This window comes from Narcine bancroftii, unplaced genomic scaffold, assembly GCF_036971445.1.
Source record: "Narcine bancroftii isolate sNarBan1 unplaced genomic scaffold, sNarBan1.hap1 Scaffold_166, whole genome shotgun sequence".
Classification (NCBI taxonomy): Eukaryota; Metazoa; Chordata; class Chondrichthyes; order Torpediniformes; family Narcinidae; genus Narcine; species Narcine bancroftii.
Window position 1 is genome coordinate 2,464,632 of NW_027211901.1, and position 14,900 is coordinate 2,479,531.

The 14,900-nt window shown below is 45.6% G+C and overlaps 1 protein-coding gene across 1 annotated transcript in view; it reads left to right on the forward strand.

Annotated features, from left to right (window-relative positions):
• Positions 1 to 6,810: 6,810 nt before the first annotated feature.
• LOC138750556 (endogenous retrovirus group 3 member 1 Env polyprotein-like) overlaps positions 6,811 to 14,900 on the forward strand; it is a 474,937-nt gene continuing 466,847 nt past the window's right edge. The window contains exon 1 of the mRNA XM_069912655.1: positions 6,811 to 6,899. The gene's annotated coding sequence lies outside the window, so the exon portion shown is untranslated. The remainder of the gene's footprint in view (positions 6,900 to 14,900) is intronic.

The following is a 14,900-nucleotide window of genomic DNA, read 5'->3' on the forward strand; positions in this document are numbered from 1 at the left end:
ATGACTAGCAGAGAAGGGATCGGAGAGAATCAAAAGGTAAATTGTGCTTGACAAATCTATTGAAATTCTTTGAGATGGTGACAGGTAAAATAGATGGGGGAGAGCCAGTGGATGTGGTGTACCTGGATTTCCAAAAGGCCTTCGATAAGGTTCCACATAAATGACTGGCATGCAAAATCAAGGCTCATGGGATTGGGGGTGGAAGGTATTTATGTGGATTGATAACTGGCTGGCAGATAGAAGACAGAGAGTTGGGATAAACGGCTAATTTTCTGAGTGGCAGGCGGTGACCAGTGGGGTGCCACAGGGATCTGTACTGGGACCCCAGCTGTTCACAATTTACATTAATGATCTAGATGAGGGGATTGGATGTAATATCTCCAAATTTGCAGACGACACTAAGCTAGGAGGGGTTGTGTGCACTGAAGAGGGGGTCAGGAAGCTCCAGTGTGATTTGGATAAATTGGGGGACTGGGTAGATACATGGCAAATGCACTACAATGTGGATAAATGTGAGGTTATCCACCTTGGTAACACAAACCAGAGGGCAGATTACTATGTGAATGGCAATAGATTGGGAGATGGGGAAGTGCAGAGAGATCTAGGGGTTCTTGTGCACCAGTCACTGAAGGTGAGCATGCAGGTACAGCATGCGGTTAAAAAGGAAAATGGTATGTTGGCCTTCATATCAAGAGGATTTGAGTATAGGAATAAGGATTCCTTACTGCAGTTGTACAGAGCCCTGGTGAGAGCACACCTGGAGTATTGTGTGCAGGTTTGGTCGCCTTATCTTTGAAGAAGGATGTTCTTACAATGGAGGGAGTGCAAAGGCGATTCACCAGGCTGATACCTGGAATGACAGGAATAACTTCTGAGGAAAGATTGCACAATTTGGAATTGTACTCGCTAGAGTTTAGAAGATTGAGAGGGGATCTCATAGAGACGTATAAAATTCTGGCAGGACTGGACAGAATGGATGCGGAAGGGATGTTTCCAATGGTGGGGGAGTCCAGAACCCGGGGCCATGGTTCGAGGATAATAGGCTAACCATTTAGAACCGAGATGAGGAGGAATTTCTTTACCCAGAGCGTGGTGATTCTGTGGAATTCATTGCCACACAGAGCAGTAGAGGCAGGTTCATTGAATATATTTAAGAGGGAATTAGATATATTTCTTGAGTATAAGGGAATTAGGGGTTACGAGAGAAGGCGGGGACGGGGTACTGAACTTTAAGATCAGCCATGATCTCATTGAATGGTGGAGAAGGCTCGAAGGGCCGAATGACCTACTCCTACTCCTATCTTCTATGTTTCTATGTTTCTGCCCTGTTGCCCATTTTCCCCAATCTTCCCCCCTGTTCTACACTGCTCCCCACTGTGCCACTCTGTTCCTCATTCTTCCCCTCTTCCCCTTAGTTCTTCAGTTCCCCACTGTTCCATAGTGTTCTCCATTTGAACACCCTGCTCCACACTGTTCACTATTTTTCCCCAATATTCTGCATCTGTTCCACCCTGTTCCCCATTGTTCTCCAGCTGTCCCCATTCCACATTTATCCCACTGTTCCCCACTGTTCCACAACTATTCCCCACTGTTCCCAACTTTTCCCCTCTGTTCCCAGCTGTTCCCCATCTGTTACCAACATTTGTCCACTGTTACTTGCTTGTTTTCCACTTTTCGTCACCTGTTATCCACTGTGCCCCACTGTGCCCCTCTGTTCCCCACTGCTCCTCATTCTTCCCCCAGATGGGAAACAGCTGGGGAACAGAGGGGCACAGTGGAGAACAGAGGGGAAAAGTGGGGAACTGTGGGGAATAGTGAGGAACAGGCGTGAACCACTGGGGAACAGAGGTATATATGGGGAGCAGTGGAGAACATTGGGAAAAATGGGCAACAGTGTGGAACAGTTGATGGGGAACAGTGGGTTAAATGGGGAACAGAGGGCAAAAGTGGGGAACAGTGGGAATAATGCATGACAGTGGGGAAAATTTGGGAACCGTGGGGAACAGTATGGAACCGGGGAGACAGCTAGAGAACAGTGTGGAACCGGGGGGAACACTGTAGAACAATTGGGATCAGAGGGGAATAGTGGGGAGCAGCGGGTATAATGTGGAAAGGAGAACTGTGGGGAACAATGTTCTGCACTGTTCCCCAACGTACCCCATGGTTCCCCATTGTTGACCATCAGAAGCTCATCTGTTTTCCAACTGTTCCCCACTTTTCCACACTGTTTCCCACACTACTCCACTGTTCACCATCCATTCCCCACCGTGAAATATAAAGTGTTCACAATCCTTTCTCTGGAGACAAAGTTTTGAAGAACAGGTTCATCTTTATTTCGAGTCTGCAGAGTCGGGTGTCCCTGATCTGGAGACATACCGGAAGTTCAGAATCATCACTCTTTTCTACAGTCCCGCGTTCAACATCACCTCACCTTCATTTACCTTCTTCCATTCAGAATCCCAATATATTACAACATTCTCCTTCTCCCTTCCATCAATCCATACATTGCCTGTTCATGTCTCTATGAGGCAATCGCAGTACGAGCTATAGACTACCTTAGGTCACTGTACCAACCTGAACCAGTTCCTTGCATCCTTGGGGCTTGAGATAAGAAGGGGCCCACTGGCTAGTACTGTCTACTCTCAAGCTCTTATCTACATACTTTGCATTCCATCATTTTTCACAGAATGGAGCGAGTTTAATCATATTCAACTGTTTTTCACAATTCCTCCTTTTTTCTCGTTATCATGTATTTCTGATTAAACTGCATTATTGTTCACCTTTTGTTTCCTCAAATTGTAACATGAGTTGAATTTGTCGTTGTTCATCTGCCATGGGATTTTTTTAATACCATCTGCTTCACTCCAGTAGCTGAGCAAATGAATCTCGTGATAAAATATCGTAGGATGGCTGATCCAATCAATAAGCCCACTAGAATCATTCAACCAGATTTAGTAAGCCATGGCCCCCAACCTCCGAAATTCCAATCTCCCCATGTCCAATCACCTCCTTTTTCATATTTATCTCGAGCCTCCTGGATCTTATCTCTATACTTTTTAATATGGACCACCAAATCTGAGATATTAGCTGATTCATCCGGGATGTATATGTAACATTCAGAACCAATTAAAGCACAAGTCCCCCCTCTCTCTGCCAAGGGCCATGTGTTTTTGGAGGACTGTGAGTTGCATGGTGTCCATTTCTGTATTTATTGCCCGGACTTGGGATTGGACTTCCCCAAGCACCAGGTTCGTATCATTTACTAGTTCATCTAGGGTGGCTGCTCATTCTTGAATTTCAACCGCCCTTCATGCGGCTCCAAATGTTGGGAAAAACATCCACATGAGACGATCGCCTTCAGTCACCCTTTTGTTTTTTCCCATGGGATGAGCCTAATACAGATAGCTGGTTAAGATCAGGGACATGGGGAATTAAGTAGGCCAGGTAGGCATCCACTCCAACCTTTAGGTGTATGGGTCAATTTAAATCCTTTTGTCTGATTCCAACATTCCTTTTCCCCAGGTAACTATGAATAAATTTAACATCCACACACCCAATATGTGCCATTTACAGGGTGCGGGATTCGCAATCGTGTGACGGTCCAATTCTGCATGCAATTGGAAACTCCTAGTTGGTTCCTCAAAAGGAAGCAACACTCCAGACTGAGTAGTTGGTGACTTTGTTGGTTTTGGTCGTATCGACCACCCTTTTTATTTATCTTCAGTGGTTGGATCACTGTTGCTGGACAAGGTATATATATCAAATAATACATGTAGGGAGAGAGGGACTGCTACTAAGGGGACTCCTGACTTGCCATGGTGTGGCATTTTCACACATACCCAACAATCTGTTTGATTTTGGTTCTTAGCATAATTAGTACATAGAGAGATAAAAGAATTTTAAGGTTCAACACACAAAGTTATATGTATGTCGAATTGAAATAGTAAACGTAAAAGTTTCATTATTGTACTTTTCTTTTCTGTTCCTTTTTACTCCTCTTTCCTTACTTCTTTGGCTGGTGGTGGATCCAATGGTCCCTTTATTCTTTTTTTTAAAGTTTTTATTTTTCACACTATGATCCATATTGACCAAAATACACACAAACATTTTCCTCTTGAATATATACAGTGTCATTTTTCCCCTTTTCCCCCCTCCCTTCCCTCCCTCCTTCCCACCCCCTCCCCACCCACTAAACATTCAACATATACAATACAATAAACCCATTAAAAAATGTCATCACACAATGAAATAAGCAAGAAAATTGTGTCATCTACTTTTACAGACTGGGTCAGTTTATTTCATCTTCTTCTCATTCTGTCATTTTAGGGGGTGGAAGTCCGCGGTAGGACCTCTCTGTTGTGTTCCATGTACGGTTCCCAAATTTGTTCAAAAACTGTGATGATATTTATTAAATTATATGTTATTTTTCCAATGGAATACATTTATTCATTTCCATGTCTTCTTTGGCTTGGCTTCGCGGACGAAGATTTATGGAGGGGGTAAAAAGTCCACGTCAGCTGCAGGCTCGTTTGTGGCTGACAAGTCCGATGCGGGACAGGCAGACACGATTGCAGCGGTTGCAAGGGAAAATTGGTTGGTTGGGGTTGGGTGTTGGGTTTTTCCTCCTTTGCCTTTTGTCAGTGAGGTGGGCTCTGCGGTCTTCTTCAAAGGAGGTTGCTGCCCGCCAAACTGTGAGGCGCCAAGATGCACGGTTTGAGGCGTTATCAGCCCACTGGCGGTGGTCAATGTGGCAGGCACCAAGAGATTTCTTTAGGCAGTCCTTGTACCTTTTCTTTGGTGCACCTCTGTCACGGTGGCCAGTGGAGAGCTCGCCATATAACACGATCTTGGGAAGGCGATGGTCCTCCATTCTGGAGACATGACCCATCCAGCGCAGCTGGATCTTCAGCAGCGTCGACTCGATGCTGTCGACCTCTGCCATCTCGAGTACTTCGACGTTAGGGGTGTAAGCGCTCCAATGGATGTTGAGGATGGAGCGGAGACAACGCTGGTGGAAGCGTTCTAGGAGCCGTAGGTGGTGCCGGTAGAGGACCCATGATTCAGAGCCGAACAGGAGTGTGGGTATGACAACGGCTCTGTATACGCTTATCTTTGTGAGGTTTTTCAGTTGGTTGTTTTTCCAGACTCTTTTGTGTAGTCTTCCAAAGGCGCTATTTGCCTTGGCGAGTCTGTTGTCTATCTCATTGTCGATCCTTGCATCTGATGAAATGGTGCAGCCGAGATAGGTAAACTGGTTGACCGTTTTGAGTTTTGTGTGCCCGATGGAGATGTGGGGGGGCTGGTAGTCATGGTGGGGAGCTGGCTGATGGAGGACCTCAGTTTTCTTCAGGCTGACTTCCAGGCCAAACATTTTGGCAGTTTCCGCAAAGCAGGACGTCAAGCGCTGAAGAGCTGGCTCTGAATGGGCAATGTACCATTGCTGTATTCTTAGGCGATCTTCTGATTTCCAGGTTGACATTGTACATTTTTTTGCTTCAGCTAAGACTATCATAATAAATCTTTTTTGCACTTCATCCAAATTGAGGCCACATTCTTTACTTCTTATATTACTTAGAAGTAAGATCTCTGGATTTTTTGCTATGTTATTTTTTGTGATTTTATTTAATACCTGATTTAGATCTTCCCAAAACTTTTCCACTTTCTCACATGCCCAAATTGAAATGTACTGTTGTTCCCATTTCCTTCTGACAGTGAAAACATCTATCTGATACTGTTGGGTCCCATTTATTTAACTTTTAGCATGTGTCCATCACTTTTCCATTGTTTAGTCTGCTTTTTCTGTGGTCAATAGTACTAGATATAGTCCATTCCACTGGGGCTGAAGCTTTTCTTCTTTCCACGAATTGATCAGGACCCAGTCACCAGCATTCACAGAGTGGATAGGGAAATCTAGAGGAGGGCTCTGCACCAGCAGACCCTTAGCTTTATAATCTACAAGAGAATGAGAGACTAGCAGTAAATAGTTCCTTAAAAACACATCATTATTTTTGACTGTAGGTATTCCTTCTATCCCCCCCAAATATGGGAGTCCAAATAACATCTCGTAAGGGGATATTTAATGTTTTGTCATGGGGCTGGCTGAATTCTGAAAAGAGCTATTGTTAAGCACTTGGTCCAAGGTAATTTAGTCTATTCTTTTAGTTTTGTAATTTGCATTTTTAAAGTGGCATTCATTTGTTCCACTCTGGATGCCTTGGTGTATGCAGCTTCCATTTTATACCTAAGGTTTCACAGACCAGGCTGTGAATTTTAGAAGCGAAGTGCTTTCCGCGATCTGAATTGATGGATTCGGCTGTTCCATTTCAGAGTTCAATTTGTTCCAGAATTATATGCTTGTGCAGTGGCATTGACAGTGGGGAACGCTTCCACCCATCACGTGAAGTGGTCCACTACTACTAGTAGAAATTTCCATCGCTGGACCTTAGGGAGTTCGGTGAAATCCACGTATCCGCTGAAATGGCCAGATTGGTAAAGGTTGTCCTCCTCCAGGCATAGCTTTCATAACTTTCTTATTAACCTTTAAACAGAACACACAGCGGTTCACTGTCTGTCTTGCAAGGATATAGACTCCTCTGCAGGCATAAGTTCGTAAGAATGCATCACACAGTGCTTGCGCTCCCCAGTGGGAGCGTGAGTGCAGTTCCCCTAGTATCTGCGGGGTGATTTCTTTATTTAACAGTTGTCTTCCATCGGGGAGCCAGCATTTTCCGTCTTTTTTGCTCCCATCTTTTCCATTTGTTCTTCTTCAGGGAGGGAAAAGATAGGACCTTCTTCAGCCCTTCTCTGAGAGGTATCAGAGCCATCATGTGAATGCACTGTTCCTGATCGTGCTGCTTGTCGGGCCAGTTCATCAGCCATCCGATTTCCTCGTGCTTCTGGTGAGTTTCCCTTCTGATGTCCTGGTACATGTACTGTGGCAATTCTTTCTAGTTTGATTAATGCTTCCAAAGTATTTTCAATTAGTTGCTCATGAGTCAGTTCTTTTCCTCTTGCTGTTGTCATCCTTCATTCTTTCCAAATTTTCCCAAATGTGTGTACCACTCCAAATCTGTATATATGGTACCTTCCTGCCCTTCCAACAGTTCCCCACAAGTCCGCAGAGTTCCCCATCAGTTCCCTATCTGTTCTAAACTGTTTCCCACTGTTCCTCACCTATTCCACACCTATTCCCCACTGTTCAACCTGCTGTTTCCCTCTAGTTCCCCACTTTTCACCACTGTTCACCATGGTTCCCCACTGTTCCCCTCATTTCCAAATCTGTTCCCCACTTTTCTCCACTGTTCTCCCATTCTCCACAGTTTGCTATCTGTTCCCCACTATTCCCCTCTGTTGCTCACTGTTCCACAGAGATCTCCATTGTTCACCATCCCTTCCTTCCATTCCTCAATTTTCCCCACTGTTGCCCTCCATAGAGTACAGTTCCCCAACTTTTGTCCGTGTTCCCCACTGTTCCCCACCTGTCACACACTTTTTACCACTGTTCCCCACATTCTCCAATATTCGCCAAATGTTCCCCACTGCTCTCCCCTGTTACCCTCTGTTCCCCACTGACTCATTCTTCCCCTCTGTTCCCCACTGTTCCCCCACAGTTCTTCACTGTTCCCCACTGTACTCCAGCTGTACCCCATCTGTTCCCCACAGTTACCCATTTTTTCACTCTTCCCTACTGTTCCACATCTGGTCCCACAGTTTTTCACTGTTCCCCACTGTTCTCCCGCTGTTTCCAAACTGTCCCCCACTGTTGCCCATTTTTCCCAATTTTCCTCACTGTACCCCATTTTCCCACTGTACTCAACTGTTCCACATCTGTTCCCCACAGCTTTTCACTGTTCCCCACTGTTCCTCACCTGTTCCCCAATGTTTCCACCAATCCCAACTGCTTCCCAGCAGTTTCCCACCTCTTCCCCACGTTTCCCCACTGTTCCCCATCAGTGTCCCACTGTTCTCCAGCTATTCCCCACTGTTCCCCATTTTTCCTACTAATCCCCACTGTTCCACATCTGTTCCCCACAGTTCACCACTGTTCCCCACTGTTCTTCACCTGTTCCCTGACTTTTCCCCACTGTTCCTCACCAATCTCAAGTGTTTCCCAGCAGTTTCCCACCTGTTGCCCATGGATGTCCACTGTTCCCCATCAGTTCCACCGCTCCCTTTTGTTCCCCTCTGTTCAGCAATATTCCCCCCTGCTCCCCAATATTAACATCCATTCCCCATTGTCCTGTTGTGCTGCCCACGGTTCCACACTTTTCCCCATCTGTTCCACTCTGTTGCCCATTTTTCCCACTATTCTCCACTGTTTCCCACTGTTCACGACTGTTCCTCATTCTTCCCCTATATTCCGCATCAGTCCCCCATCTGTTCCCCACTGTTCCCCATATTTCCCAATGTTCTGCACTGTTCCCCAATGTACCCTATCAGTTCCACACAGTTTTTCCCTGTTCCCACTGATCTCCAGCTCTTCCACATCTGTTCCCCACAGTTCTTCACTGTACCACACTGTTCTTCATCTGTTCACCAACTTTTCCCCACTGTTCCCCACCAATCCCAACAGTTTTCTAGCAGTTTCCCACCAGTTTTCCATGGTTCCACACTGTTCCCCATCTGTTCCACAACTGTTTTAAACCTGTTACTCACTTTTCCTATCTTTGCCATTGTTCCACATCTGTTCGACAATGTTCCCAACTGTTCCCCAATGTTTGCCTATATTCGACATCTGTCCCCCATCTGTTCCCAATTGTTCCCCATTTTCCCCAATGTTCTGCACCGTTTACCAATATTCCCCATATTCCCCAATGTTCCACACTGTTCCCCAACAGTCCCCCCACTGTTACCCTCTGTACCCCATTGTTCCCCATTGTTGCCCATCTGATGCTCATCTGTTTCCCATCTGTTCCCCACAGTTCTTCACTGTTCCCCAATGGTTCTCCACTGTTACCCACCAATCCCTACTGTTTCTCAGCTGTTTCCCACCTGTTCCTCATGGGTCCTCACTCTTCTCCATCTCTTTTCCATCTGTACCCCACTGTTCCCCCCATTCTCCACTGTTCACCATCTGTTTCACACTGTTCCCCTGCTTCCCACTGTTCCCCTCAGTTTTCCAGCTGTTCCCGAACTGTTCAGCACTGCTCCCCTTTGTTCCCCACTGTTCCCCATTTTTCCCACTGTACCCTACTGTTCCACATCCATTCCCCACAGTTCTTCACTGTACCCCACTCTTATTCACCTGTTCTCCAACTGTGCGCACTATTCCCCACCAATCCCAACTGTTTCCCAGGTTTCCCACCTGTTCCCCATGGTTCCTCACTGTTCTCCAGCTGTTCCCCATTGCTCCTCACTGTTCCCACATTTGTCCTCAGTTACCCACTGTTTGCCCCCACCGCTCTCCACTGTTCGCCTTCTGTTCCACACTGCTCACCACTGTTCTCTAGCTGTTCCCCCCTTTTCCACATTGTATCCCACTGTTCTTCACCTGTTCCCCACCAATCCCAAATGTTCCCCAGCAGTTTCCCAACTGTTCCCCACGGTTTCCCACTGTTCCCCTTCAGTCCCCATCTGACCCCACTGTTTCCCATCAGTTGTACCATTCCCTTTTGTTACCCTCTACCCTCTATTCTCATTGATTCTGCAGTGTTCCCCATCTGTTCCCCTTTCCTCATTGTTCTCCCCTGCTCCCCAATATTCCCCTCCATTTCCTATTGTCCTGCAATGTTCCCCACTCTTCCCTATATGTTCCCCACGGTTCCCTACTGTTTCCCATCGGTTCCGCACTGTTTCCCATTTTTCCCACTGTTCCCCATTATTTCCACTGTTCTCCACTGTTTCACACCTGTTCCCTACTGTTCCCACTTTTCCCCACTGTATCCCATTTCTCCTATTTTGTTCCACATCTGTTCACCAAGGTTTCCAACTGTTCTCCAGTGTTCCCCTATGTTCCACGTCAGTGCCCCATCTGTTCCCCACATTCCCCAATGTTCCCCATCAGTTCTAAACTGTTTCCCACTGTTCTCCAGCTGTCCCCCCTGTTCCACACGGTTCCCCACTGTTCTCAACTGTCCACAGTTCCTCACTGTTCCCCACTGTTCCCCACTGTACCACACTGTTCCCCATTTCCCCTACTGTTCTGCATTCTTCCACACTGTTGCCCTTCAGTTCTTCACCTGTTCCCCAACTTTTCCCCACCGTTCCCCAGTAATTCCCACTGTTTCCCACAATTCCTCATTTTCACAACTGTTCCTCACTGTTCCACACTGTTACTTACTGTTCCACACTGTTACTTACTGTTCGACGTATGTTCGCCACAGTTTTTCACTGTTCTCCAGCTGTCGCCGAACTGTTCCCCACTGATTCCCATTGTTCCCCATTTTTCCCAGTGTTCCCCATCTGTTCCCCACAATTCTTCACTGTACCTCACTTTTCTTCACCTGTTCCCTAACTGTTCTGCACTGTTCCCCACCGATCCCAACTGTTTTCAAGCAGTTTCCCACCTGCTCCCTTTTGTTCCCCTCTGTTGTCATCTGTTTTGCAGTGTTCCCCACTTTCCCCATCTGTTACTATTTCCTCATTGTTCCCCCTGCTCCCCAATATTGTCTTCTGTTCCCAATTGTTCTGCAATGTTCCCAATGGTTCCACACTTTTCCCCAACTATTCCTCACTTTTGCCCTTTTTTTCCCAATTTTCCCCAGTTCTCCATTTTTACCTCACTGTTCCCCATTTTTCCCACAGATCCCCACTGTTTCCCATTTTTCCCACTGTTCCACATCTGTTCACCACCATTCCTGACTGTTCACCAATGTTATCCTATATTCCACATCAGTCCCCCATCTGTTTCCCACTGTTCCCCATATTCCCCAATGTTTCACACTGTTCCCCACCCTTTTCTAGATGTTCCCCATTGTTCCTCTCTTATCCACATCAGTCCTCCATCTTTTCCACACTCTTCCATGTATTTCCCAATGTTCAGCACTGTCACATTTGTGGCCCGAAATGTGTAGTTAATAAAACATCAAACACAAGTTTTATCAGGTAAACTTCTCCGAGTCTTTATTCTCCAGTTTCCTTTGTTCTCCTGCTTGTGCTCTTATCTCTCTCTCATACCACGTGACTTCCGGTACATCTCATACATATTCATTATCATGACATCCCTCCTTTAATCAGAAATAAACTTTACCTTCACTTACCAATATCCCTCGGAAACATACAAACATCGTAACTAATGGTAATACTATAACTCAACTACATAAAATTTACTTCCTACAGCACTCATACATGCACTTTATGATATAAGATTAAAATACTGTCCCAAAGTTCTTATTAAAACTATGGCACAAAGTCTTCGTATGGTTTGGGCACTTTCCAGTTTCGTTTCGGCCTGCTTGTGATATTGTCGTCGCTTCTCGGTTGTTCACTCTCACCGTCGAAAATACTGCTCGCCACGGCTTCGGGTGTTTCTGGCGCTCTAGTCAATTCATCAGGAGTGCTGGTAACTGCCTCTGGAACATCATCAGGTCTCTCAGTTTCAGCATCTCGTATTGGCCTTTCAACCTCTTCGCTCGATGTATCTCTGGACTGGTACCTTTTTACACCTGATACATTTCTCTTATACAGGACTCCAGTTGGAGACTTGACTGTCACCATACTGCCACTTCTGGATACGACAGTATAGGGTTGATGGTAATAAGGTGTGTCTAGCTTACCACCAGTTTCATGCCCCACTAGAACATTATCTCCTGGCATGATGTCTGAGTACCTAGCTCCACGTTTCGAATCTGTGTACAGCTTTGCTGCACCGTTCTTTTCAGCATCGTGGTCCCTCATCTCCTGGTTGTCTCGATTTCCTTTATTTCTGGCATTTTTGTGTGGATTTTTCTCCCAAAAAATGCTTCTGCAGGACTTTTTCCAGTGGTTGCATGAGGCGTTGCTCGATAGACAGCCACATAAGATAGCAATGCTTCTCGCCAATTTTGTCCTTCTGCGTGTGCAATCCTCAATCGTTTTTCAATGGACTGATTTTGTCTCTCTACTTCCCCGTTGGCTTGCGGCCATTTCGGAGTTACTTTATGATGGTGGATACCTGTGGTCCTCATGTATTCCGCAAATGTCTCTGAAATGAATTGTGGACCGTTGTCAGAGTATAATGTAACAGGTAATCCATATCTTGCGAATATCTCCGCTAACGCTTGTATTGTTTTTTCAGTGGTTGTGGACTTCAACACCACGTACTCATAGTATCTGCTGTAGTAATCTATCATTACCATAATTGATTCACCCGTCGGAAAAGGTCCAAGAAAATCAACAGCTACGTCGATCCATGGTCCTGTCGGGAGTTGCGTACTCCGGATCGGTTCTGGCGGATTACTCCTGCTTATGATTTGACATCCGTGAAAAGTTTTAACAAATTTCTCTGCGTCCTTATCACAACCTGGCCACCATACCTTGGTCCTGAGGTTTTGCTTGGTACCAACAATACCTAGGTGTCCTTCATGCGCTAAGGATACGATCTTCGGTCTCAATCTTTGCAGTATCACCAATCTGCAACCTCTTAATACACACTGTCCGATGCAACAAAGTTCGTCTCTTACTTCCATGAGTTCTGGATCACGTTCGGATTCTCTCGACTTCCTTCGTAGTCACAGCTTTCGGTGTCGACTGAATAGCTACGAAGCGTACAAAGCTCTCTGTTTCTGTTCCCAATTCTGACTTGGATTGTGGACCACCATCTTTCACCAATCTGGACAGCGGATCTGCAATGTTTGTTTTCCCTGCAATGTGGATCACTTTATATTTGTAGGGTTGTAGTCTGAGTACCCATCTCTCTATTCTGGCACATGGTTTGGATCTAGGTGCATAGATCACCTCTAATGGCTTATGATCTGTGATGAGTTCAAATTCAATGCCGTATAAATATGCATGGAACCTCTCACAGGCCCATACAAGTCTGAGTGCTTCTTTCTCTGTCTGAGAGTATCTTCCTTCCACATCTGATAACGATTTGCTGGCATAGGCAATGATTCTTGGTCCTCCATCATGCATAAACCAACACGGCTCCTAAACCAACTGGGCTGGCATCCGCTATGACTTTGGTTGATGCCGCCGGATCGTAATATCCAAGAGTTTTTGCATCTGTCAGGCTTTGCTTCAGCACTGTGAATGCTTTCTTCTGCTCAGATCCAAAATGAAATGGTACACCTTTCCTGGTTAGTTTCCTTAGTGGTTCTGCCACTGTAGCGAAATTAGGAATGAAGTTTGCAAAAAAATTGACCAATCCCAAGAAACTCCTCACCTCTGTTGCGTTCTGAGGTGCACGTGCCTCTGCAATAGCTTTCACCTTGGCCTCTGCAGGGTTTAGTCCTTCCCGTGTAAGTTTGTGTCCCATGAAGTCCATCTCTGACACACCGAACTGCACTTGTTTCCATTCACGGTAAAGCCTGCCTCCTGTAGTCTAGATAGTACATGCCTCAACCGTTTGTCATGCTCTTCCATCGTTGGTGCATGGACTATGATGTCGTCAGAAATGTTGGCAACTCCAGGAATGCCTTGAATCACTCGATGGATTTCATACTGGTAGATCTCCGAAGCTGCATTAATTCCAAATGATAGCCTCTTGTAACGATACAATCCACAGAGTGGTAGACATGTGGAATGAGCTTCCGGGAGAAATAGTGGCGGCGGAGTCAATTGTATTATTTAAGAAAAGGTTGGACAGGTATATGGATGAGAAGATGATGGAGGGTTATGGGCATTGTGCAGGGAGGTGGGACTAGAGTGGGGTGTTTGGTTCGGTGCGGACTAGTAGGGCCTAATGGCCTGTTTCCGTGCTGTAAATTGTTATGTTATGTTATGTTACAGTGAGTCACAAATGTTGTTACATCTCGGGAACCTGGATCCAGCTCTAATTGATGATAGCCCCATTTCAGATCAATTTTTGAGAATACCTTGCTGGTAGTTAGTTCTTGAAGTATTTCCTCCACTGTTGGTATAGGGTGTCGTTCTCTAATTATATCTTCATTGGCCATTCTCATGTCAACACATAGTCTTATGTCACCCTTTGGTTTGGGCACAATCACTACTGGGCTGACCCATTGTGTCGAATGTTCCACCGGTTCTATAATGTCTTGTTCGATCAATTCTTTAATTTTGGCTTCGACTTTCCCACAAAGTCCAAACGGAGTTCGGCGCATTGGTTGTGCCTTGGGTTTGACCGTTTCATCTACCGCTAGCTTCAATTGTCGACCTTTCAGTTTTCCTACTCCTTGGAAGACTGCGGGGAATTCTTGCTTCATATCCTCGTATGACTGAATTGAATTGACACAAGCTCCAATATGAAGTATTGCCAGGTCTTGCGTTGTGCTTCTACTCAGCAATGGTTCTCCCCTCTCTTCTATGACCATAAACTCTGCTTCGGTATACTTATCTCCAGCTTCAACAGTTGCAGTAAAACATCCAATGGTCTGCAATGGCTTGGTTGTTGTGTATGGATACAGTTTCTTGGAACACTTCTTTGAGGTACAGATGATCTTTTTCCTTTTCAACTTCTCCCATAAAGGTCGATCAATCACATTACTGTCACTGCCTGAATCTACAATGACCTGCACTGTCACTCCATCAATGATCACTGGGACCTTCTCATGATGTACTTCATTCAACGTAAATTGGTAACAACTCTGTTCCTCCTGGGTATCATCATCGTCACCGTCTATCTGGCGAATGGTATCTTTCTTTCCAGGATACTTTCCTTTCCCCCAGGCTTTGCCTTTGGAAGTTGTACTCTTCCTCTTCTGGTCTGCATTGGACTTGCTTTTGCACTTGTTTGCAAAGTGGTCTTTACCTCCACACTTTCTGCAAACTTTGCCTTTGGCCGGGCAATATGGGTCTTTTCCAAA